Source organism: Schistocerca serialis, chromosome 6 (assembly GCF_023864345.2).
Source record: "Schistocerca serialis cubense isolate TAMUIC-IGC-003099 chromosome 6, iqSchSeri2.2, whole genome shotgun sequence".
NCBI lineage: Eukaryota > Metazoa > Arthropoda > Insecta > Orthoptera > Acrididae > Schistocerca > Schistocerca serialis.
This window is the reverse complement of record NC_064643.1, coordinates 567,526,651-567,553,816: the sequence shown is the minus strand read 5'-3', so window position 1 is coordinate 567,553,816 and position 27,166 is coordinate 567,526,651. Positions and strand designations below refer to the sequence as shown.

At 44.9% G+C, this 27,166-nt stretch overlaps 1 protein-coding gene across 3 annotated transcripts in view; it reads right to left on the bottom strand.

The window, feature by feature from the left end:
* LOC126483808 (V-type proton ATPase 116 kDa subunit a 1) overlaps window positions 1–27,166 on the bottom strand; it is a 617,022-nt gene that overhangs the window by 185,381 nt on the left and 404,475 nt on the right. The gene's annotated exons all lie outside the window — the stretch shown is intronic.

The window sequence follows — 27,166 nt, the reverse complement described above, 5'->3', positions numbered from 1 at the left end:
GATACATTTTTGACGATAGGCTTCTCTAATGTGGCAGGAAATCCAGAGATTTCAACGTCTCTATGCTGTCTTCCTCGTTCCTTGCGCCGGCCGGAGTGGCCGTGCGGTTCTAAGCGCTGCTGTCTGGAGCAGGTTCGAATCCTACCTCGGGCATGGATGTGTGTGATGTCCTTAGGTTAGTTAGGTTCAATTAGTTCTAAGTTCTAGGCGACAGATGACCTCAGAAGTTAAGTCGCATAGTGCTCAGAGCCATTCGAACCATTTCCTTCCTTGCTGTGCCTTACGTTTTATTCGTAGCGCCTTGTGAAGAACATCCATGAAAAAAACTCCCCAAGGGGACAAAAAATCTTCAAATGCGTGTGAAATCTTATGGGACTTAACTGCTAAGGTCATCAGTCCCTAAGCTTACACACTACTTAACCTAAATTGTCCTAAGGACAAACACACACACCCATGCCCGAGGGAGGACTCGAACCTCCGCCGGGACCAGCCGCACAGTCCATGACTGCAGCGCCTGAAACCGCTCGGCTAATCCAGCGCGGCTGCCCAAGGGGAGGCATGAGCTACATCAGCACAAAAAAATTAAAATTTCCTTTTTTGTCATTTCAAATACTCTGCAATTTTCTTTGTAAAATGAATTTCGTTTCATGCAAATTTGAAGATTATTTTCGGAAACACTAACAATTTTAAAACACATTGCACATCAAATGCCATGCTCATTTTCGTGGTACTGCTAGATTTCAGGCAAATGACTTCGTGCTGTCTCCTCGTGATGTAAGCATCTTTTGTTTATTTGTAAAAAAATATCTTGGAGAAGCAGGACATCTCACAAATTCTGAAATAGACAAGCTGCAAACATAGTGTAGGTTAGGCATAAGAAGGAACTGCGACGATGGACAATTTTTTTCCGTAAGGTCTCAGGTGATGAAGATCCACAACACAGCCCTTGGCCAACCGGTCCTTAAAGCTGGTGCAGTTCTGGCGAAAATTTTGAGAATAAACACTCTCTACCACTAGCAGTTATGAGGGCAATAAAAACGTACTGAGACCCCGCTATAACGATGTTTACATGGTAAAACTCAAAATTTCAATGAAATTCTGAACTTTAATTTGGAATCATCAACCAAAAAATATGTTTGTACAAAATGGTTCAAATGGCTCTGAGCACTATGGGACTTAACTTCTGAGGTCATCAGTCCCCTAGAACTTAGAACTACTTAAACCCAACTAACCTAAGGACATCACACACACACACACACACACACACACACACACACACACACACACACACACACACACATACCCATGCCCGAGGCAGGATTCGAACCTGCGACCGTAGCGGTCGCGCGGTTCCAGAGTGTAGCCCCTAGAACGGCTCGGCCACCCCGGCCGGCTATGTTTGTACAATATGAAACTTTAAAATTTGTTGTATCATATGCTGTTTTATGTTTTAATGGCGACAAATAAATGAATTGGCGTGCTGGAGAGACTAGGAGTCAATGCAGGTGCAAACACATGACAGGTGTTACAAAATATCGATTTTTAAGAGTTTCTAAGGCAGACAGAGCTGCACTCAGTTACACGAAAGAGATGAGAAAACAAAGAAGAGCCAAAGATAAAAGAACAGAAGATGCCTACGATTCAGATTATACTGGATATGGTGCAGGAAAATAATAATATTGTAAAAACTATTATATAAATTCCTAAATACTACAAAATAAAACTTGGTTTAAAGTTTTCTGAAAACTACGGATACGTCTTCGCACTTCCCACATTGAGTTCTGCGGTTATTTCACGCAGTGTTGTTTCTGTGTTAGCAATGACCACTCTACGCAAACGCCGCTGCTCTAGGGCGTTAAGTGAAGGTCGTCGGCCATTGCGTTGTCCATGATGAGAGCTAATGTCTGAAATTTGGTATTCTCGGTACTCTTGAAACTGTGGATCTCGGATTATTGAACTCCGCACGATTTTGAAATGGAGTGTCCCATGCTCCAACTACCATTCCCGTCCTGCGGCCATGATCACATTGGAAACCTTTTCATATGAATCACCTGAGTACGAATGACAGCTCCGCGACGCATTGCCCTGTTAAACCTTGTATTTGCTATACTACCGCCATGTGTGCATCGCAGATTGGAACCTTAAAGTTGACATGCCAACTAATTCAAACCTATGAAGTTCCAACATACTTACGGAAGAAAATGAAAAGTAATTTAAATCTGAGTACATTACGGACAACTTGCTATGACCGAAATAGCGACCAGTTGTGACGAGAAGTGGACAGTGGCTGATTGTTTGGGAGTTGAGCGTCCGGCGTGCGTCCCTGAGGTGGGACCTGGGCCTGCAGCAGCTGATGGCCGTGGCGCATCGTTGGAGTGCCACGACCGCGGCTGCGCTATTCTTGTGACCAACACGCAAATAATACGACGCAGCACACGCACGCGGTCGGCAGCTGCCAACGACGCACGTTCCCCACGCGAGTCCTGGAACAAAAGCGGGCAGACGGCAGACAGAGCTACTTCAGACAGTCCTCCAGATCACGGAACTTTGCGAGGGTCGGCCCAAAGATAAAAAAAAAGCTTTTAGTGTGGTCCAAAGCTGTTAGCGGAACGTTCCCAACCCCATTCCGAGATTTCGTTGATCTTTGTTGCAGGGTTTCCTTCACTGGACCCATGTATTCTGGTGTTCGAACTCTTTTCGAGTGGTCTTTTATTCGCTACAGAGCCCGTTTCGTTCCACTCTGTTACCAAGTTTTTGCATTTCTGCGAAATGTACAGAATGATTCAAAGAAACTGCGAAAGATAGAAACACATTGCACATGTCACTGGATAGTGAAAGGTTCGAAGCTTTACGTTTAAGAGCCAAAGAAACTGGTTCACCTGCCTAATATGGTGCAGGGGGCCCCCGCGTGAAGTGCCGCAATACGACATGGCATGGACTCGAGTAACGTCTGAAACAGTGCTGGACGGAACTGACACCATTAATTCTGCAGGGCTATCCATAAACCCGTAAGAGTACGAGGGTGTGGAGACCTCTTGTGAACAGCACGTTGCAAGGCATCCCAGATTGCTCAATAATGTTCAAGTCTGGGGAGTTTGGTGCCAGCGGAAATGTTTAAACTCAGAAGAGTGTCCTTGGAGCCACTCTGTAGCAACTGTGGACGTGTGGGGCGTCGTACTGTCCTGCTGGAATTGTCCGAGTCCGTCGGAATGCACAGTGGACATGAATGGATATAGGTGATCAGGCAGGACACTTACGTACGTGTCACCTGTCAGAGTCGTATCTAGATGTATCAAGGTTCCTGTATCACACCAACTGCGCACGCCCTACACCATTACAGAGCCTCCACCAGCTTGAACAATCTCCTGCGGACATGCAGAGTCCATGGATTCATGAGATTGTCTCTATATCCGTACACATCCATCCGCTCTATACAATTTGAAACGAGACTCGTCCGGCCAGGCAACATGTTTCCAGTCATCAACAGTCCAATATCAGTGCTGACGGGCTCTGTGTCGTGCATGGTACACGAGTTGGCCTTCGGCTCCGGAACTCCATATCCATGATGTTTCGCTGAATAGTTCGCACGCTGACAATCTGCAGTAATGTGTAGAAAGGTTCCACTTCCCTCACGTTGAACGATTCTCTTCAGTCGTCGTTGGTTCTGTTCATGCAGTATCTTTTCCCGGCCACTGCGATGTCGGAGATCCGATGCTTCACCGGATTCCTGATATTTACGGTTCACTCTTGAAATGGTCTCAGGGGAAAATCCCCATTTCATCGCTATCTCGGAGATACTCTGTCCCATCGCTCGTGCGCCAACTATAACACCGTATTCAAAATCACTTAAATCTTGATAACCCGCCATTGTAGCAACAGTAACCGACCTAAGAACTGCGCCAGACACTTGTTTTCTAATATAGGCGTTGCCGAATGCAGCACCGTATTTCCTGTTTACGTATCTCCGCATTTGAATACGCAAGCCTGTACCAGTTTCTTTGGCGCTGAAGTGTATGTTCGCACATGCAATATTCCATCCACTCAACATGAGCACCACGCGTTGCTCGAGAAATATCGAAACAGTAGTCCATTTCTTTCCACACAAGAATCAACAGGTCCCTATTTATTGAATCCACAGCTTCAACAAAGCTTTAAGAATAGCTGCCATAGGTGGGCAAAGACTCTGTCTTTTATGTACCCCCGCAGAAACAAATCGCAAGGTGTGAGGGCTGGTGACCTGGGAGACCGAAAGCAGTGAACAAGGTCTTGCTTTCCAGCTCTTCCAATCCAACGTTGTGGAATGCTGTTGTTACGATAACGCCACGCCTCATGCGTGAGGCGGTGCGCTGTCGTCCACAAAAATCAAATCATTGGAATCTTCGTGAAGTTTGAATTGCATCATGTCCAGGTACGACATTATTGTCACTAACCGACGGATGCATCTAAATCACGGTTTCCAGCATCTTGGGCAGTTCTTCGGCTCATTAACGAGAGTCAACTCTGCGTCAGTCTGATAAATATCCTCCGGGCCAGTTACCTTTTGACAACCCCATATCTTCATGTAGAAGATACACTGAGAGGCCAAAGAAACTTAGTGAACAGAAACAACACAGAACACATTCAGTTTCAGGGAGTTTTCTTCAATTTCGACGACGAAGACGCCAGGATTTTGTGACTGCTAAATTCTTCCATTATGGCGGTTTACTTTATCCAATAGATGAAACGTCGATTCAAAAGACGTGTCGTTCGAAAAGTGTTCTGTGCTATATCCTGGAGAACTGAAATGCAAAATTCGTGCCTTTTGTTATGATCGCCCGGACGCAATTGCAGGTTTTAAGGCTTTATATGCAGGCGTCGTTTCAGAACACGCCACACCATTGAGGAAGTTGAAGTCTTGTCGACTACCGAGGGCTCCGTGTGAACGCGTTTCCGAAACGCTCAACATTTTCATGACATGCGTGGCCTGCCAGTACTTATCCCTTCCAAGAATGTTGTATGGCAGTCATCGATCTACGTGTACAGACGCGGCTTCTTGCTCAGACGATGGCAGAATGCACGGTGCACTTGAACAATGGATTGACTTCGGGCAAATTCCGACACACAAAATAATTTCCTGTGCAAACACTTCCAGACAAGTTCTCCACTAACTGTGCTTTGCGTTCACTCGACAATGAACAAGCGCTGTTTAATCACTAGCACTATTTTGTGTTGCACTCACCTGGTCACTTAACAAGTCTACTTCTCTCCCTCATACAGACAATGACACAGCGAAGTGCTGTGGAAATAGCATGCTGGATATGCAAATGCGTAGATACGTGTCACTAACCGACGGATGCATCTAAATCACGGTTTCCAGCATCTTGGGCAGTTCTTCGGCTCATTATGGTTCAAATGGCTCTGAGCACTATGGGACTTAACATCTGTGGTCATCAGTCCCCTAGAACTTAGAACTACTTAAACCTAACTAAGGACATCACACACATCCATGCCCGAGGCAGAATTCGAACCTACGACCGTAGCAGTCGCGCGGTTCCGGACTGAGCGCCTTAAACGCGAGACCACCGCGGCCGGCTTCGGCTCATTAACGAAGGTCAACTCTGCGTCAGTCTGATAAATATAATCAGTGTCAGTTACCTTTTGACAACCCCATATCTTCACGTAGAAGATACACTGAAACGCCAAAGAAACGTATAGGCATGCGTATTCAAATACAGAGAGACATAAACAGGCAGTATACGGCGCTGCGGTCGGCAACGCCTACGTAAGACAACAAGTGTCTGATGCAGTTGTCAGATCGGTTACTGCTGCTACAATGGCGGGTTATCAAGGTTTAAGTGAGTTTGAACGTGTGTTACAGTGAGCGTACGGGCGATAGGACACAGCATCTCCGAGGAAGCGATGAAGTAGGGATTTTCGCGTACGATCATTTCACGAATGTACCGTGAATATCAGGAATCCGGTAAAACATCAAATCTCCGACATCGCTGCGTCCGGTAAAATATCCTGCAAGAACGGGACAAACGACGACTGAAGAGAATCGTTCAACGTGACAGAAGTGCAACCCTTGCGCAGATTGCTGCAGATTTCAATGCTGGGTCGTCCGCAAGTGTCAGCGTGCCAGCCGTTCAACGAAACACCTTCGATAGGCCTTTGGGAGCCGAAGTCCCACTTGTGTACCCTTGATGACTGCACAACACAAACCTTTACGCCTCGCCTGGGTCCGTCAACACCGACATTGGACTGTTGATGACTGGAAACATGTTGCCTGGACGGACGAGTCTCGTTTCAAATTGTATCGAGCGGGTGGACGTGTACGGGTAAGGAAACAACCTCATGAATCCATGGACCCTGCATGTGAGCAGGGGACTGTTCAAGCTGGTGGAGGCTCTGTAATGGTGTGGGACGTGTGCAGACGGAGTGATATGCGACCACTGATACGTCTAGATACGACTGACACTTACGTAAGCACCCTCTCTCATCACCTACATTCCGACGGACTTGGGTAATTCCAGCAGGACAATGCGACACCCCACACGTCCAGAATTGCTGCAGAGGTCCTCAGGATCATTCCTCTGAGTTCAAACACTTCCGCTAGCCACCAAGCTCCCTAGACATTAACACTGTTGAGTACATCTGGGAAACCATGCAACATGCTGTTCAGAAGAGATCTCCAGCTCCTCGACTCTTATGGATTTATCGACAGCCCTGCAGGATTCATGGTGTGAGTTCCCTCCAGAAATACTTTAGACATTAGTCGAGTCCATGCCAAGTTATGCTGCGGTACTTCTGCATGCTCGCGGGGTCCTAGACAATATTAGGCAGGTGTACCAGTTTCTCTGGTTTTTCAGTATACATTCTTGTGAAATCGGGTGAATGTTTTTAAAACACCCAGTATTAGTTCTGCCGTTGCTAACGCTAGTTACTGCCATTAACGAAACAGCTTTGAAACCGTGTACTTAAACCTACTACAATGATACAGTCGTACTTTGACCTCATTGATACAGTGGCGAGTTGTTTAGCGGAACAAATTTCCGTAATACTCTGTGCAGGTGAGTACTTCATAACTTTGGTGACCTGACAGCTTTCGCTGCTCTTTCGTAAGAAGATGAGCTTAAGAGATCTCCAGCTTCCGCACACTTTCACCCCGTTCTCCTCGTGACGACACAGAAAGGCCATCACTTAAATGTCAGGTTATCGTCGTAAAATCTACGGGAACACGGCGCAGTCCATCCGTTCAACCACAGGTAGTGTAAGGTACTGTATCTATGCGTCGGCTCCGTAACAAGTATCGAAATCCGGTGTCTACTTTATTTTTTTACTGCGTATTGTGTTTCTTCCTTTCGTTGTTACATCCACACGATTCTAAAGACGGCAAGAGCTGTCAAGTGCGAGAATTAACGCACAATCAGCTTAATAGCCATGCATCCAAGTTGCTTACAATAATAATATAATACAGAAGAATGGGAAAGAAAACTGAGGATGGGCTAGATGACGATCAGTTTGGCGTTAGGAAAGGTAAAGGCACGAGAGAGGCAATTCTGACGCTGCGGTTAATAATGGAAGCAAGACTAAAGAGTAATCAAGACACCTTCATAGGATTCGTCGGCCTGGAAAAAGGGTTCGGCAATGTAAAATGGTCAAGATGTTCGAAACTTTGAATAAAGTAGGGGAACGCTATAGGAAGAGACGGGTCATATACAATATGTGCAACAGCCAAGAGGGAATAATAAGAGTGGACGACCAAGAACGAAGTGCTCGGATTAAAAAGGGTGTAAGACAAGGGTGTAGCCTATTACCCCTACTGTTCAATCTGTACATCGAGGAAGCAATGATGGAAGTAAAAGAAAGGTTCAGGAGTTGAATTAAAATTCAAGGTCAAAGCATATCAATGATACGATTCACTGATGACATTGCTATCCTGAGTGAAAGTGAAGAAGTATTACGTGATCTGCTGAATGGAACGAACAGTCTAATGACTACAGAGTATGGATTGAGAGTAAATCGAAGAAAGACGAAGGTAATGAGAAATAGTAGAAGTAGTAGAAATGAGAAAGGCGAGAAACTTAATATCAGGATCGGTGGTCACGATGTACGTGAAGTTAAGGGATTCTGCTACCTAGGCAGTAAAATAACGTGTGACGGACGGGGCAAGGAGGACATCAAAAGTAGACTAGCAATGGCAAAAAGGGCATTCCTGGCCAAGAGAAGTCTACTAGCATCAAACACAAGCCTCAATTCGAAGAAGAAATTTCTTAAAGTGTACGTTTGTACCACAGTATTGTATGACAGTGAAACATAGACTGTGGGAAAACCTGAACAGAGTAGAATCGAAGCATTTGAGAACTGGTGCTACAGACGAACGTTGAAAATCAGGTGGACTGATGAGGTAAGGAATGTGGAGGTTCTGTGCAGAATCGGAGAGGAAAGGAACATGTGGAAAACACTGACAAGGAGAAGGGATGATAGGACCTCTGTTAAGACATGAGGGAATGACTTCCATGGTACTAGAGGCAGCTGTGCAGGGCAAAAACTGTAAAGGAAGACAGAGCTTTGAATACATCGAGCAAATAATTGAGGACGTAGGTTGCAGGTGCTACTCTGCGATGAAGAGGTTAGCACAGGAGAGAAATTCGTGGCAAACCAGTCCGAGGACTGATGACAGAAAAGAAATATGGGGTGGAGCGCCATCGTGCATGAAAGTCGCGTTTATCAGCCAGATTAGGGATGACCTGACTCCTATCATTAAAGCTCGTTTTATATAGGATTCTCTTGCGGCGTCAGTAATTTGTTGCTATCCGGCGCACTCTGTTGGTGACTTTTTGCACCCATTTTTGGTATCAATAAATCCCCATAGGCAGGTGTGTCAGTTTTTACCTCTCTGTCTAATACTTTATTCTGTGAATTTGTGCATTTTCAAATGTTAACGGACTTTTGGGGCACCCCATACTGCTGACAGCTGACAATCGCCGCGTCGCAAAATACTCCTTAATCTACTTGGAGAATACATAAAGAAGTGCGTATCGTGGCGGAAGCCTTTATCCGGTGAGAGTGATTGCTCAGAAGGTACTCTCTGGGAGAGCGGTGGGGTGTGGGCGTTGACGCGGCTGATTTCTCCGGAGGGACGTCATGGCGCGTCCTACTTGCAGCAGATGTGGACCAGATAGGGTCGGCAACCACTCGCCTCCTGCATGCCGATGTTTGCATATCATTGGGCACGGCCCAGTGAAACGCCACGAGAACTGCCGCGGCAGCACCCACCACCGCACTGTGGAGGCGGCGCTCAACACCTGTCGCCGTCAATAAGACAAGTGGAGCCGTAGCCCCGCCTTATTATTACCTGATACGCCTTCGCGCTAGCTGCTAGAGGTGCCAGCTAACAAACACCTGCTATTGTATTCAATTTAAGTATCAGCGCGTTAAATGGCGTATTAGCAAAGTACACCTTACTCATTCTTAAAATTTTAACCCTTAGGTCTTTTTTTCATTTTTTATTTTTTTACTAGGGGACATGTCCGGAATGTAAGTACCGTTTTGAAAAAAAAAAAACTTTTTTTCCAACCCAAAATTTTTTCAAGAAAGAGTATTTCTTGAACTATTTTTCTACATGAAACTTCTTGGCAGATTAATCCTGCGTGCCGGACCAGGACTCGATTTCGGAACCTTTGCCTTTCACGGGCAAGTGCTCTACGACTTTTTTTTTCATTTTGTTCGTTGTGTTTGGTCGTCGCGGACGTCACATGACATCCGTTCAAGTTAATTTTGTTGATCCTTCCACTCTTTTTTCACAGATGCCAACCAGCTCTCTGACCGAACACGCTGAGCTACCGTGCCGGTATCACTGAGCTACCCAAGCACGAGTCCCGTCCTCACAGCCTTACTTCTGCCAGTACCTCGTCTCCTACCTTCCAAATTTTACAGAAGCTCTCCTGCGAACCTTGCAGAACTAGCACTCCTGAAAGAAAGGAGCCGAGGTATTGGCAGAAGTAAGGCTGTGAGGACGGGACGTGAGTCGTGCTTGGGTAGCTCAGATGGTAGATCACTTGCCCGCGAAAGGCGAAGGTCCCGAGTTCGAGTCTCGGTCCGGCACACAGTTTTAATCTGCCAGGAAGTTTCGTATCAGCGCGCACACTCCGCTGCAGAGTGAAAATCTCATTCTGGAAACATCCCCCAGGCTGTGGCTAAGCCATGTCTTCGCAATATCCTTTCTTTCAGGAGTGCTAGTTCTGCAAGGTTCTCAGGAGAGCTTCTGTAAAGTTTGGAAGGTAGGAGATGAGGTACTGACAGAAGTAGGGCTGTGAGGACGGGGCGCAACTCGTGCTTGGGTAGCTCAATGTTAGAGCACTTGCCCGTGAAAGGCAAAAGTCCCGAGTTCGAGTCTCGGTCTGGCACACAGTTTTGATCTGCCAGGAAGTTTCATATCAGCGCACACTCCGCTGCAGAGTGAAAATTTCATTCAGTTTTTCTACATAGTTGTCACCATTGTTCAGACATTTGTCGTAGCGGCAAACTACCGTTTGTACGCCCTCTTCATAGAAACATACTGATACTGAAGACAGCCGCTGCTGAAAACCGTTTTATGCGAGATCGGGGCTGTATGGCGGGTGATCGGACTGTTCCTAACAGAATTGCTGAAAGAGGTTTTGAGTGATGTTATGTGTACGTGTGGCTAGGGCCTCCCGTTTGGTTCACTGGTCGCCTGACGCAAATCATTCTAGTTAACGCCGCATTGGGCGACCTACGTGTCGATGATGATGAAATGATCGTGAAGACAACACAACACCCAGCCCACCAGCGGAGACAATCTCCGACCCGCCCGGGAATCGAGTACGCGTCCCTCGCATGACATTCTGCGACGCTGGCCGCTCGGCTGTGGAGGCGGATGGTTTTGAGTGACACCAGCGGAATGGGGACGTGCGTTCTCATGAAGCAACGCACTGCATTGTCTGAATACAACGCCTTTTGTTTTGAAGTGCGTGCTGAAGTTTTCTCAAAGTGTCACAGTATCATGCCGCATTAGCTACCTCTGGGAAGAAACGCAACAAGCAGAAAGCTTTGTCTGTCCCAGTACAAAGGGCACATGATTTCTGTGCTCACAAGGTCGTATGTGTGTACAAGTTGACAATGAATTTCAGCTGGCTGAACACCCCTTGTGTTCAAATACCGCATTACAGAACTCACTTCATACTCTGTGGGTTCAGAGACAACAGTTTGAACTATTACTAACAAATGCAAGCACAACACAATACGGCTGTAACGGCGTCAGTGGAAAGACAGTGAACCAGAGGAACGAGTGCGAATTTGTGGTACTGCGACGCTAGTGCTGCGGTGGCGATAGAACGAAACAGTACTTATTTTCCGGACACGCTTCGAATTATACTTTGTATCTCCGACTTCGAATAGACATTTTGCCTTCTATGACTCCATCTAGTATCAAGGAAATTATTCTCTCAAGTCTGAACACGTACCATCCTGTCCCTTCTTAGTATTTTCCGCTGATTCCTTTCCCTTCCAATTCTGCAGAGTGTCTCTGCATTTATTATCAGGCGGTTCAATTTCTGAAGTCTCCTATAAAACGTTCCGAATCTGTTTCCGGTTTTCCCACAGTCCATGATTCACTCTCATGGCAATACTGAACCGTAGAATTCTCAGAAATTTCATTTTCAACTTCAGGCTTAGGTTTGATACTAGAAGTCTTCTTTTATACGGAGAAGTGTATGTATGTCTTCGTCAGCTCCTTGAATACGCCGTGCATTGTTTTGCTTGGAAGGTAGCAGACTTTCTTCACTTTTCTACTACGTGATCTTCAATTTTGATGTTAAGCTCGTCGCTAATGTAATGTCAGCTGACCCACAACAATTCCGTCTTCTTTCTTTGGTTGACTTTTGCGCCATATTCTGTGCTCATTCAACATGTCCAGTAATTTCCTCTCACTTTCACCGAGGATAGAAACAAAATGGTTCAAATGGCTCTGAGCACTATGGGACTTAATATCAGAGGTCATCAGTCCCCTAGACTTAGAACCACTTAAACCTAACTAACCTATCACACACATCCATACCCGAGGCAGGATTCGAACCTGCGACCCTAGCGGTCGCGCGAGGATAAGATCATCATCACCAAATTTTGTCATTGGTATCCCTTTAATTTTAATCTAACTTATGAACCCTTATTTTGTTTCCGACACGACTTCAGAATACAGATTCAACAGTAAAGAAGAAAAATATTGCTTACCTGCCGGCTGTCTTACGCTCCTATTAATATCACCATTTGTTTCTGACTTCCATTCTTAGCGTTGCTGCTTCTGTCTCTTACACCAGTAAACGCTTGATTCTTTAAGGTATCTGACTCCCACGTATAACGAAACTTCAAATGTCTGGTTACTGTACAAATAAGCAAATGTGGCAACAATTTAACTATACGCAAGTAAGTGAGGAAAAGTTTAGGGAAAGTTTGAAGTTAAGCGTAAAGTTTGCTCGAATTCGCTAAGTTGTCTCCTTATGAAACAATGGATCAATATAGAACTTGCACTCCATTTTAAGGAAAAGCTACTTTTTCACACGTCTGAATGTTTGTGATATCATATCTGCCGAACTGTGTGAAAATATGTTGGGGTTAAAGATTAATAATAACGAAGTTATAAATCAAAACGTCGTGCTTGATGCTAAAGTTTCACTAAATGAACAGCCCTTTCATCGTTTTTTTTTGTTTTTTTTCTGTAGATGTTTGAAACTATGCGTAATGTTTGATAGAAACCGTTAAATGTTCCTATTCTCAAATACTGGACGAATGAAGTCCACGTATTTGCGCGGTATTAGTTCGCTGCCTCAAGACAAACACACAATTTCTAACTGTAATACTTGTCTTCTTGTGGTAAAATTTTAACATAAGTTTTATTCCAGTGTATTGTGGAGCGGTGGTACAGCAACCTTCTATTGTGATTAATATTAAAAGACGGTCCCAGGATGCACATTGCTCTTTAATCCCTGACAAAAACACGTTTCACCCGGGTGAGGCATCGTCAGGTCATTTCGTGCGATATGGGTCATCATTCATAGCAGCGTAGAGTAAGACCACGCTGAAACTGTCAACATGGGCCCGGAACGAAGTGCCGGTGGCCGCTCTGCGCCCACTAGGACTGTTGATATTTTTAAAAATGTCGGGTATACTATACACCGAAATATAGAAAGTATATCAATATCGGCCCTCAATATATCGAAAAAACTATCGATGCATCGACATATCGACAGAAAAGATATCGATGTATCGGCGAAAAATAATATCGGCTGCATATTGTAAATGTACTGCCAATTTTAGAGCTGTATATTTAAGTATTGATTTATTATTAGATATTCTCAACATAAACAAGCTAGCACATTGTTTTTTCCCCATCGAGGAAAAACTGAAAGGAAAACGACGCACATTTACGCTTTGCAATAGCAACTTTGCTAACAACGGTAACGGCAGGTAAGTGGCACAATAAACGGTGTCCGATGGGTCCGTCGTTCGGTTTTGTCACAAAATGGATTTGTCTGGAACACTTCATGTTGACTTCCCTATTTTTTCGTTTCTGCAAACGCCAGCGACCTAGTAGTTGTAGTGTCAAAATTGCGTGGCGCAGTTAAACATTGCAGTTTCTGTTGGTAGCTGCGAGCGCCTTTTACTTCAGCATTTTCCCTTACACGTCTCCGCACACCGCAAAGACCAATCTTGTCATTTTGATTTTTGATCATCCGTTACAGCAGCTGTTTTTTTTAAGAATGGCGATGTGAAGAAATAGCACTCTAGCTGCGATAAAATTTTTCTTGTTATTCCATTCGCACCGCTACCCCCAGTGCAATTGGATTTCTACTTTGTGCCATCTATCCTTATTTCACACACTCAAAGAGAAAGACTGGACGTGATGAAAGCTGAAAAAGTAGTAAGTCTCCTTCACACAATGAAAGTAAAATTATATTCTACTAAAATTTCATACGAACAACTTCAAATACGAGGGTTGTCCAGGAAGTAAGTTCTGATCGGTCGCGAAATGGAAACCACTGAGAAAATCAGATAAATCTTTGCACAGATGTGTTGGGCAGAATGCCCATCGATCTTGTCCCGTCGCTCTTTTCAGTTCTGAGTGAGCAGTGAGCACGTAAAGATGCGCAGGGAATAGCGTCTGCTGCCAAGTAGGAGGGCCTGGTTAGAGATTTCGCCTGCTTCATGCAGCCCGCATAACACAACTGTCGAGCAGTTCCTTCTTCATGCCAATTCTCTGCCGCACACTGCAGGGACAATGAAGACGCTCCTGCAGCGTTTCCGATGGGAAGTGTTTGATCACCCACAATACAGTCCGTAATTGGCTCTCTCTGAGTCTCATCCCGGCTCACAAGAACCGCTGGGTTATGGAGACAAAATTTTTCCACAGACAACGAGCTTGCAGACCAGTGCAGATAGCTGGCCGAAAGCACAGGCGGCTGCTTTCAATGACGAGGATATTAGTAAGTTGATATAACACTACGACACCACTCGAAGATGGAGCGGCGACTATGTACAGAAGTAGTTGGTAGGTGTACCTAACTGTTGCAAATAAAATGTTTCTGGTTTTCACTGTGGTTTCCATTTCGCGACCGATCGGAACTTACTTTCTGGACAAGCCTCGTATTTATCGAAAATTGCCAAAAAATATAATATAAAATAATAATATCGGCACTCGATATTTCAAATTCGATACCGACATATCGTTGAAAAATCGCCGCTTTTATTGATATCTTTTCGAAAGGACGTCGCTGTAATGGCATTTTATCAACAGTCCTAGCAGTCACACAGTGTGACTCCTGGAGTCCTACGCAAAGCGACTTCGGAGTACCTATCCTCACCGTCCTGAAAATTTTTTCTAGAGCTTCCTGTTTCAGACTACGGGTCCTTAGTCGCTCCATCATTGCACCTACGATTCGTCGTTCCTGGTACCACGTCTTAAAGAAGCATCTTCACAGTCCACTACGAATGAACTACATTTGACCATGTTCCACCTCAGATACTCAGTACGCAAGCATTTAAAACAATTTCTCGCGTTTGCACACAGAATTTACTGTATACGCAGACAGAATGGGCACACTGCTTCCATCTTGGGGGGGGGGGGGGGGGGCGGGGGGGGGGGGAGGTGACTAGGAGACTGATGAGCGCTTTTTTAATTTTCTATTGTATGTTAAGTGACCAGACTAAAACGGAGTAAATGTGTGAAGTTTACGTGTGATGAGCATAAAAGTGACTTTAAGTATGAAATACTTGTCCTACATAGATACTCCTAACAGTGAAAGGAACATTTGATTTCACCGAGTAATTCTGTAAAGAAAATTCCTCACCTCAATAAAAAGGAGGGAGGGGGCCGTGTAACGATACATATTTTCCTATGTATATCAATGATTCTTACAGCTCTAATTACGATAAAAATCTACTCCCCATCGCAGTCCACCCCCCCCCCCCCCCCGCCCCCTCCGATTTAGTGGTAAATAGCCCAGTGGATAGCCAGACAAAAACTGAACACAGGTCAAGCATGAAAACAGGAACAAGGTGTACGGAACTGTGAAAAAAGAAGCAGAATAGGAACAGTGAACAGTTCAAGCTCAAGATGTGCAACATCGAGCGAATTGCAAGAATCACGACGGCGAGTTTTGGGGGGGGGGGGGGGGGTCACGGTGTTGGACTGTAAGGTGGCAGGTTATGAAATCTCCGTCCAGTCACTGACGTATCTCCTCTCCTTCTGTAGACTTGGTAATTGCCATATTAAACATTGGTTATAAAATATGAGTCATGTGGTAAGAATTTATTACCATCGCAAGTAAATTTATGAGCAGTGAGAGCAGGCGAGATGCCACGTAGATCTCTCTCATGAAATGAAAACAGCAAATAAACGGGTGTGAGATATTTTGTAACAAAGGAATTCAAGAGACAAAACTTCCAAAACGAAAGGCAAGAGTCATAAAATGTGGCACCTGTGATGAACAAAGCAAAAGTACGTACTTCTGGAGGTCCCTCCTTAACATCTCGCAGTTTAACACGGACGTTACACTGCGACAGACACGCATATGAATACAGCGGACAGACACGTCAATGACCGGACGGAAAAAGGGGCACGAGGGAGTTTCGAACACGGACCTCCTCTTTCGCAGTCCCACACTCGACCACATAACCACGGCTCCATTGCTACTGATAATCTCTAGATGTTGCACATGTTAAACTTGGACCGTCCACTGTTTCTATTTTGCTCCTTTTTTCACAATTCAGTATACCTTCTTCCTGTTTTCATGTGAGCGAGGTGGCGCAGCAGTTAGCACACTGGGCTCGCATTCGGGAGGACGACGGTTCAAACCCGCGTCCGGCCATCCTAACGTAGATGTCCGTCATTTCCACAAATCGCTTCAGGCAAATGCCGGGATGATTCCTCTGAAAGCGCACGGCCAACTTCCTTCTCCATCTTTCCCTAATCCAATGGGACCGATGACCTCGCTGTTTGGTCCCCTTTTTCAAATCAACCAGCCATAATTGATTGTGTTCGGATTTTGACGGGTTATCCACTAGGCTATCTTAACAATATATCTGAGAGGGTTGTGATGGGGAGTTCCCCTTGTAAGAACCATATTCCGCCTTTTGTAATCTCCAGGGGACCATTATAAACCATGGAGACTTCAATGTAATTCTTGTCTTTGAATACGTGTCGGTTCTCTTTGTCTCATTGCGTACTTCTTTTAGTTATCTTATGTGCTATACCGCAGGAGCTCTTTCTTTGTATGGTCGAAGTTTCAGCGGGCTGTGTTACTTGGCAGTCACTTATCATGCGGAGGTTACTTTCGTCCTTAAGTTTTGCACACCGGTGTATATACTTCGATAACTTTAAGTAAGAATTACTGCGATACTTGTCTTTTTCTTGTTTGAATACAGGCAGCTGGGAGACAGGACTGCAACAAATGTGTTGCTTTCATCGTACATACTCGTATAACGCGCAGCTCCCGAGAGAATAACAGACGGGAAATTAGGGCGTGGGCAGCCGCATGCGGTCTTCCTCTGGTGACATGCGCGAATGCAACAGCAGAGATAAGTGGCTAGAACCATGCATCATGCACTGACGAACAGATGTTAAAGACAGCGAGATTTATGCTTCGTGTGGGTCGACATCGTCTTGTTAACTGTCGACGTTTATGAGGGTTTAAAAAATGAAAGTTGCTCAGACCACAATCGCCGGCCGTACGCCAACTCCTGTTATGTAGCCGTTCTGTCTGGAAGCTTTCCTGTACAGGACAGACATCACTCCGGAGAGCGTACGAAGTGTGCCCGTAGACATGACTACAGTAACAGACAAACCCAACATGTGTCTACCTCCGGTCCAGATTGTATACCAGTCAGGTTCCTCTCAGAGTATGCCGATAAAATAGCTCCATATTTAGCAATTATATACAACCACTCGCTCACCGAATATCCGTACCTAAAGACTGGAAAATTGCTCAAGTCACAACAATACCCAAAAAGGGAAGTAGGAGTAATCCGCTGAATTACAGGCCTATAACACTAACGTCGATTTGTAGTGGGGTTTTGGAACATATACTATATTCGAACATTATGAAGTACCTCGAAGAAAACGACTAATTGACACATAGTCACCACGGATTCAGAAAATATCGTCCTTGTGAAACACAACTAGCTCTTTATACTCATGAAGTAATCAGTGCTATCGCCGGCCGCGGTGGTCTAGCGGTTCTAGGCGCTCAGTCCGGAACCGCGCGACTGCTACGGTCGCAGGTTCGAATCCTGCCTCGGGCATAAACGTGTGTGATGTCCTTAGGTTAGTTAGGTTTAAGTAGTTCTAAGTTCTAGGGGACTGATGACCACAGATGTTAAGTCCCATAGTGCTTAGAGCCATTTGAGCCAATGAGTGCTATCGACAGGGTATGTCAAACTGACTTGATATTTTTGGATTTCCAGAAGGCTTTCGACACCGTTCCTCACAAGTGTCTTCTAACCAAACTGCGTGCCTACGGAGTATCACCTCAGTTGAGCGACTGGATTCGTGATTTCCTGTCAGAAAGGTCACAGTTCGTAGTAATAAATGGAAAGTCATCGAGTAAAACAGAAGTAATATCCGGCGTTCCTCAATGAAGTGCTATAGGCCCTCTAATGTTCCTGATCTATAGTAACGACATAGGAGACAGTCTGAGTAGCCGTCTTAGATTCTTTGCAGATGATGCTGTCATTTACCAGCTTGTAAAGTCATCAGATGATCAAAACGACTTGCAAAATGATTTAGATAAGATATCTCTATGGTGCGAAAAGTGGTAATTGACCCTGAATAAAGAAAATGTGAAGTTATTCACATGAGTATTAAAAGAAATCAGCTAAATTTCGATTACGCCATGAGTAACATAAATCTGAAGACTGTAAATTCAGCTAAATACTTAGGGATTACAATTACAAATAACCTAAATTGGAACGATCACTTAGATAATATTGTGCGTAGAGCAAACCAAAGACTGAGATTCACTGGCAGAACACTTAGAAGGTGCAACAGGTCTACTAAAGAGACTGCTTACACCACGCTTGTCCGCCCTATTCTGGAGTATTGCTGTGCGGTGTGGGATGCGTATCAGGTGGGACTGACGGATGACATCGAAAAAGTACAAAGAAGGGCAGCTCATTCTGTATTATCGCGAAATAGGGGAGATAGTGTCACAGACATGATTCGTGAATTGGAGTGGCAATCATTAAAACAAAGGCGTTTTTCGTTGCTACGGGATCTTCTCATGGAATCTCAATCGCCAGTTTTCTCCTCCGATTGCGAAAACATTCTGTTGGCACCCACCTACAAAGGGAGAAATGATCATCACGATAAAATAAGAGAAGTCAGGGCTCGCACAGAAAAATTTAGGTGCTCGTTTTTCCCGCGTGCCGATCGAGAGTGGAACGGTAGAGAGACAGCTTGAAGATGGTTCATTGAACCCTCTGCCAGACACTTTACTGTGAATAGCGGAGTAATTACGTAGATGTAGATGTACCTATAATGGTTTCATTGCTGACAAGGAGACGCCACGACGTTGGGATCACAGATTTACTTCAAGCTTTGTACACCTTTACCAGGCCATTAGAACAACATAACGAGCAAGTAGTAAGATGCAGTACTCAGGTAATTCCAAGAAAATCGCATGAGAAGTTTGTGTGTCCATTATGTGTCCCAAGTATCTGTGCGTAGGGACTGGAATATTAAGTTCATGGCGCTCAAGAAATTAGCGTTCAAGCTTCGTAAGATGAACGTGGATGACGCCACGGTTCGACTCCCGCTCAAACTTAAATGTATTAGTCTATTTTTTATAACTGGTTATTAATTTATATAACATTTGAGAGGTAATATAATGAAAAAAACCACCAGTACTTGCATTAAGTATTTGCATAAAGTTTCGATTTATGTTTTCCATGTCTGTATGACTAATACTATCCTGCAACGTGTAATGCTGAGAGCACATCTGACGAGTAATTGTACATTACTACTGTTGTGGTCTGGCACATTGTGACTTACTATATTACTGATTGTGAATAACGTCATTCGCATCATTATTTATCGAGGTTTGACTTCGGCTATCCAAGCCTGTCTCTTGTCCTTGAAAATTTAATTACAAATAGTAAATAGTGAAATAACATATGAAATTCTTTACAACTTAATGGAAATGCACGTGGATTTTTTAATTATATTACCTCTCAAATGTCATTAAATTAAATAATGTGACCAGTGATGGAAAAAATAGAAATTAAAAAGGTAAGAGTCTGCGAGATTCGAACAGACTCCCAGTCCAAGACCAAACAGTTTGACAACACCAACTTCTTACGTTCGGCGCCTAATTGGACAAAGAAATTTGATAGTGTTATACCGACATAACAACAGGCGGTCGCCGGCCGCGGTGGCCGTGCGGTTCTAGGCGCTTCAGTCCGGAACCGTGGGACTGCTGCGGTCGCAGGTTCGAATCCTGACTCGGGCATGGATGTGTGTGATGTCCTTAGTTAGTTAGGTTTAAGTAGTTCTAATTTCAAGGGGACTGATAACCTAAGATGTTAAGTCCCATAGTGCTCAGAGCCATTTGAACCATTTTTGAACAGGCGGTCACATTTGGTGTTTCTGCAGGGTAAATAATAGTTTAATGAGTTCAGGATATGGATTGAGAGTAAATCGAAGAAAGGCTAAAGTAATGATTAGTAGCAGAAAAGAGATCAGCGAAAAACTTAACATCAGAATTGGGGATCACGAAGTAGACGAGGTAAGGAATTCTGCTGCCTAGGCTGCAACATAACTCATGATGGACGGAGCAAGGACGAGATAAAAAGCAGACTAGCAAAGACTATTCCTGGCCAAGACGAGCCTACTAGCGTCAAACATAGGCCGTAATTTGAGGAAAAATATTCTGAAAATGTACATCTGGAGCATAGCATTCCACGGTAGTGAAAGCACACTGGACTCGCATTCGGGAGGACAACGGTTCAATCCCGTCTCCAGCCATCCTGATTTAGGTTTTCCGTGATTTCCCTACATCGTTTCAGGCAAATGCCGGGATGGTTCCTTTGAAAGGGCACGGCCGATTTCCTTCCCCATCCTTCCCTAACCCGAGCTTGCGCTCCGTCTCTAATGACCTCGTTGTCGACGGGACGTTAAAACAACACTAACCTAACCTAACGGTAGTGAAACATGGACTGTGGGAAAACCAGGAAGAAGAGAACTTGAGCATTTGAAATGTGGTGCTACAGAAGAATGTTGAAAATTAGGTGGACTGATAAATTGAAGAATGAGAAAGTTCTGCATAGAATGGGCGAGGAAAGAAATAAATGGAAAATAATGACAAGAAGAAGGGACAGGATGATAGGACATCTATTAAGACATCAGGGAGCAACTTCCAAGATACTAGAGGGAGCTGTAGAGGAAGACAGGGATCGGAATACATCCAGCAAATAACTGAGGACGCAGGTTGCAAGTGCTATTTTGAGATGATAATGTTGGGGGCAAGAGAGCGTGGAGGGCCGCATGAAACCAGTCAGAAGACTGATGATTAAAGAAAAAACTCGTCAATAAAATTAGCTTGTCCTTTAGGACGTTGCGTTTTTCCGACAGGGTACGAATACTCAGCTTTACCGTAATGCTGAGTCGAAAACGTAGCTGATGTTTTGAACACTGGTCTGAACCAAATGCAGTGAATGAAGGCTGATGTAATGGCAGGTTCAGTCTTGCTCTGCTGCTGGTGACTGTATCAAAGTCGTGGCTCGATTAATGATAATGCACACTGCGTCACTCAGCGTCTACTGCGACAGTGTACGATGACTGCTGGCTAATGCGACAACTGGACGAGTGTAACTGCGTGTCAGTTTTTATCCGCGATTGGCGGATGAATGTTCGACTACGATCTATTTGCGTGAAGTCAGACGGAAGCAAGAGAGCCCCCCAGTCTTGATCACTCTCTGTGGTATCAGAACTTAATTATGGCGGACGGATTGGGTTATTGGAAATATGTTTGAAGGAAACACGAAACGGTCTCTGTTGGGTATGCCTTCTGCGGCGACTAAACTAAGTGGCGCCAAGCCGGACATTGGCGCTACCGCGTAGCACCCGTTGTACATACAGGGTGTTACAAAAAGGTACGGCCAAACTTTCAGGAAACATTCCTCACACACAAATAAAGAAAAGATGTTATGTGGACATGTGTCCGGAAACGCTTAATTTCCATGTTATAGCTTATTTTAGTTTCGTCAGTATGTACTGTACTTCATCGATTCACCGCCAGTTGGCCCAATTGAAGGAAGGTAATATTGACTTCGGTGCTTGTGTTGACATGCGACTCATTGCTCTACAGTACTAGCATCAAGCACATCAGTACGTAGCATCAACAGGTTAGTGTTCATCACGAACGTGGTTTTGCAGTCAGTGCAATGTTTACAAATGCGGAGTTGGCAGATGCCCATTTGATGTATGGATTAGCACGGGGCAATAGCCGTGGCGTGGTACGTTTGTATCGAGACAGATTTCCAGAACGAAGGTGTCCCGACAGGAAGACGTTCGAAGCAATTGATCGGCGTCTTAGGGAGCACGGAAAATTCCAGCCTATGACTCGCGACTGGGAAAGATCTAGAACGACGAGGACACCTGCAATGGGCGAGGCAATTCTTCGTGCAGTTGACGATAACCCTAATGTCAGCGTCAGAGAAGTTGCTGGTGTACAAGGTAACGTTGACCACGTCACTGTATGGAGAGTGCTACGGGAGAACCAGTTGTTTCCGTACCATGTACAGCGTGTGCAGGCACTATCAGCAGCTGATTGGCCTCCACGGGAACACTTCTGCGAATGGTTCATCCAACAATGTGTCAATCCTCATTTCAGTGCAAATGTTCTCTTTACGGATGAAGCTTCATTCCAACGTGATCAAATTGTAAATTTTCACAATCAACATGTGTGGGCTGACGAGAATCCGCACGCAATTGTGCAATTACGTCATCAACACAGATTTTCTGTGAACGTTTGGGCAGGCATTGGTGGTGATGTCTTGATTGGGCCCCATGTTCTTCCACCTACGCTCAATGTAGCACGTTATCATGATTTCATACGGGATACTCTACCTGTGCTGCTAGAACATGTGCCTTTACAAGTACGACACAACATGTGGTTCATGCACGATGGAGCTCCTGCACATTTCAGTCGAAGTGTTCGTACGCTTCTCAACAACAGATTCGGTGACCGATGGATTGGTAGAGGCGGACCAATTCCATGGCCTCCACGCTCTCCTGACCTCAATCCTCTTGACTTTCATTTATGGGGGCATTTGAAAGCTCTTGTCTACGCAACCCCGGTACCAAATGTAGAGATTCTTCGTGCTCGTATTGTGGACGGCTGTGATACAATACGCCATTCTCCAGGGCTGCATCAGCGCATCAGGGATTCCATGCGACGGAGGGTGGATGCATGTATCCTCGCTAACGGAGGACATTTTGAACATTTCCTGTAACAAAGTATTTGAAGTCACGATGGTAAGTTTTGTTGCTGTGTGTTTCCATCCCATGATTAATGTGATTTGAAGAGAAGTAATAAAATGAGCTCTAACATGGAAAGTAAGAGTTTCCGGACACATGTCCACGTAACATATTTTCTTTCTTTGTGTGTGAGGAATGTTTCCTGAAAGTTTGGCCGTACCTATTTTGTAACACCCTGTGTAGTCACGGATACGGCGCAAGTGTATAACAGAGCAAAATGTAGAGTCCTGAAAGCCGTACGACTGGACAGAGGAATGTGCCGCAACAAGGACCATCTTAATTGGAAATGATTTGCCACCTTGGATAGTAATGTACTAGAAACAGAGTCGCTTAATCCACAGAGAGCTGGTGAACGGTAACTCTTGACAAAGAAATGTTTGGACACTGCAAGTTGCCGGCCACTGTGTCCGAGCGGTTCTAGGCGCTTCAGTCTGGAACCGCACTGCTGCTGCGGTCACAGGTTCGAATGCTGCCTCGGGCATGGATGTCTGTGATGTCCTTAGGTTAATTACGTTTAAGTAACTCTAAGTCTAGGGGACGGATGACCTCAGATGTTAAGTCCCATAATGCATAGAACCATTTGAACTACTACAAGTTGCAGAGACGAATCACGTAGATACAGATTCATAATAACCGCTCATCAACTTGCCTGTGAAATTCACACTTTGAAGAATACAGGGATGAGAGAATTTTACTCCTTTCATAAACAACGAGTGTTAGCAACAGGGTTCAAATGGCTCTGAGCACTATGGGACTTAACATCTGAGGTCATCAGTCCCCTAGAACTTAGAGCTACTTAAACATAACTAAGCTAAGGACATCACGCACATCCATGCCCGAGGCAGGATTCGAACCTGCGATCGTAGTGGTCGCGCGGTTCCTGACTGAGGCGTAGCAACAGGGGAAAATTATTTTCAACACAGGGTCGATGGATGCAATTTTTGGCAGCTGGTGTGAGGTGAAGTTGTTAATACAGTATGATTACATCAATAAAAACTGAATTGTATTTCCTATTATTAATACCTCACGTCAATGGCTTTGCCATTTGTATACTTCACAATTATGATAATGAATTTGTTTACATCGGTGCCCATTTCATCCCTTTAGCATAACTTCCAAGAAAGTTCAGTTCGGAGGAATACATCATTTGAAGAAAATTCGTCAGAAAATTTAAGAATTTTGTGTGTCATCCGGTTTTAAGAACTAAACTGATGAGCTATAACGTTATGACCACCGACCTGCTATCGATATAAACTCATCCATGCGATAGCAGCCTCACCTGTCGAGGAACGACTGCTAGTCAGACACACGGACAGTTCTTGTAGCATCAATGAGCGTGCTGTCCGTGTGTAGAATGGGGAAGGTATACGATCTATCTGAGTTTGAGCGAGGGCAGATTGTGATGTTCCGGAGGCTCGGTACGAGCATTTCGGAAACGTACGACTTGCCGGTTCTTTGAGGAATGCTGTGGTGAGTGTCTTCAACGCGAGGCGAAACCAAGGTAAAACCACGTCAATGCGTCGGATGTCGTAGGCTGGGCAGACTGGTAAAACAGGACAGGCGACGAACTGTGGCGGAACTAACATCAGACTTTAACGCTGGGCAGAGTACAAGTGTGTCTGAACACACAGCGCACCGAACACACCTAACGATGGGCCTCTGAAGCCGACGATCCATGCACGTGCCATTGTTAGCGCCACGGCATCGGCAATTACGACTGAAATGGGCACGAGACCATCGCCACTGGACGTTGACGCAGTGGCAAAGCCTTGTATGGTCTGATGAATTCTGATAACTTCTTCACCATGCCGGAGGGAGGACGCGAATCCGTCGTCTTCCACGGGGCAACTGCTCCTTGACACCGACACTGCTGGACAGAGACAAGCTGTCGGCGATTCCGTTATTCTTCTGGGAACATTCATGTGGGCATCCATGGGTCCAGAGTGGTTCGAGGAATAGAGTGGTAAGTTCCAGTCGATGTGATGCTCCCACAACTCGCCAGATATGAACCCGATCTAATATCTGGGATGTGACTGAATGTTGTATCAGAGCTCTTCATCCCAATCCCCGGAATTTACGGGAATTAAGTAGTTCCTGTGTGCAGACGTGGTGATAACTACATCCAGCGACCTTCAAAGACCTCATTGCTTCCTTGCCACGACGCGCTGTGCCAAAGGTGGACGTACCGGCTATTAAGTAAGTGGCCATAATGTTCTGGCTCATCTGTGTATAACAGCAACAAAACAACGTGTTTGACAACTTCATAATAAACGATTTTGAATACAGCAGCGTGTATAATGGTGAGAATGTTGTTTTTTCGCTTACGTTCGGGAAAGACTGTCTTTTTCTTTAGTGGGAGGCATTTCTCTTTCTGTCTTACCATTATAAACTTCATATAGCTCGCCAGTTCCACATATCGAACAAGGCCCAGTTTATTGCTCACAGCCTTTACCTGCCTCGAATGTTTTTGCATCCAGTCAGGTCACAATCCTATCCATGTGAGCTACTCTTCAGACAAAGAACTGAAATGTATCCATTTCAGAAAGAAAACAGTCTTGGTTGCTAAGTTATTTGATATCAATAATGCGTTTCCCCTTTTGGGGTATCAGTTGACTGTGTAAGAGTTGCTGAATTTGTAACCTATTCGTCATGAAGCCATGGAAAATGGACGCAAAAGTAAGTGGATGTGTGTTCATCCACTAACTTTTGCGTTCATTTTCCATTTGATATGGTTTTGTGAACGATGTGTTACATATCCAACTATTTTTACACAATCTGATGATGCAGCAAAATGGTGAAAACGTTACTGATACTAAATAAATTCGCAAACAAGGCCGTTTTTATTCCGAAATAATTCGAAGCCGGTTGCTGTAGCACCCTGCTTCAATGGAGCGTTTCTTTTTTTAAAAATTATTGTGTGTTTCACACTGCTTCTAATTTTGTAAATTTCCTCGACATTCTGGAGATACTTAGTTTTCACACTGCATTATTCCTCGCAAGTCAGCTGAGAGACCTGGGACTGATAAATGTAAACATATGCTTTTCGTGTGATGTTCCTTAGGGGGGGAACTCATGGCACCCATGACATCCCCACTCCCCCTTCGATCAGAGAGAGAGAGAGAGAGAGAGAGAGAGAAAGAGAGAGAGAGAGAGAGAGAGAGAGAGAGAGAGAGAGAGAGAGAGGGAGGGGGGGGGGTATGGTTGACGTATAATGGCAAACTGTGATTAAGTGGTCAGTATATTCATATTACACAAATAAATAGGAACCAGACGTAACTCCGTGCACCTGTGTATGAAGAGATGAAGTTTCCTAGCTTGTCTTCGAATAGTGTGTACAAGATAATGTGCTGTTGCGTGAACCACGAAGGTAAATTGCGCAACACGTTGAGTTTAAGCGAGAACTCCAGCTTACTCAAAAGCAGTTAATCGCAGCTTAGTCTATGTTTGTCACTTTCAATGGTCTGACCGTAGGTGAAGCTTAAAAATTTCCCCCGTCACAAGGTCGTCCGTCAATGTACAAGAATAAGCTGATGGCCTCTGCTACAAAAGGAGAGACTACGTTAGTAGAAAGTAATCGACCGTTCTTCTTGCGGCATCCGAAGACCAATTTTCTTGCAACTAGACGAGTCCTGCATCATGTAACAGCCACCAAAGGCCTGCCCTCTGTATGACTGCCTTATGCAGTTGACTTCAAACACGCGAGCGCTCGCCCAGTGGGTGGAGCAACAAACACCACCCCTTCTTAGCAACAAACCCCTGTCTGGCTGTCGATCTCTCGACTGGTATGACCGTTACGCCAAAGAATTTAACTCGCGTGCATGTGACGCTGTGGGTGTTTGCCTGAAAGTGTGGTGCATGATCATCGCTGAAATGTCATCGGGTTGATCAATATAATGCTGCTGGTAGTATCTTAGCAAGTCCACAGAGTAGTCCATTTCTTTGGCCGGCCGCAGTGGCCGAGCGTTTCTAGGCACTTTGGTCTGGAACCGAGCGACCGCTAGGGTCGCAGGTTTGAATCCTGCGTCGGGCATGGATGTATGTGATGTTCTTACGTTATATTGTATTGTATTGTATGTTAACCGGGGACCTAGAAACGACGGAGAGGCTCCGTCCCCGTCGCAGCTGCAGTGGTCCACA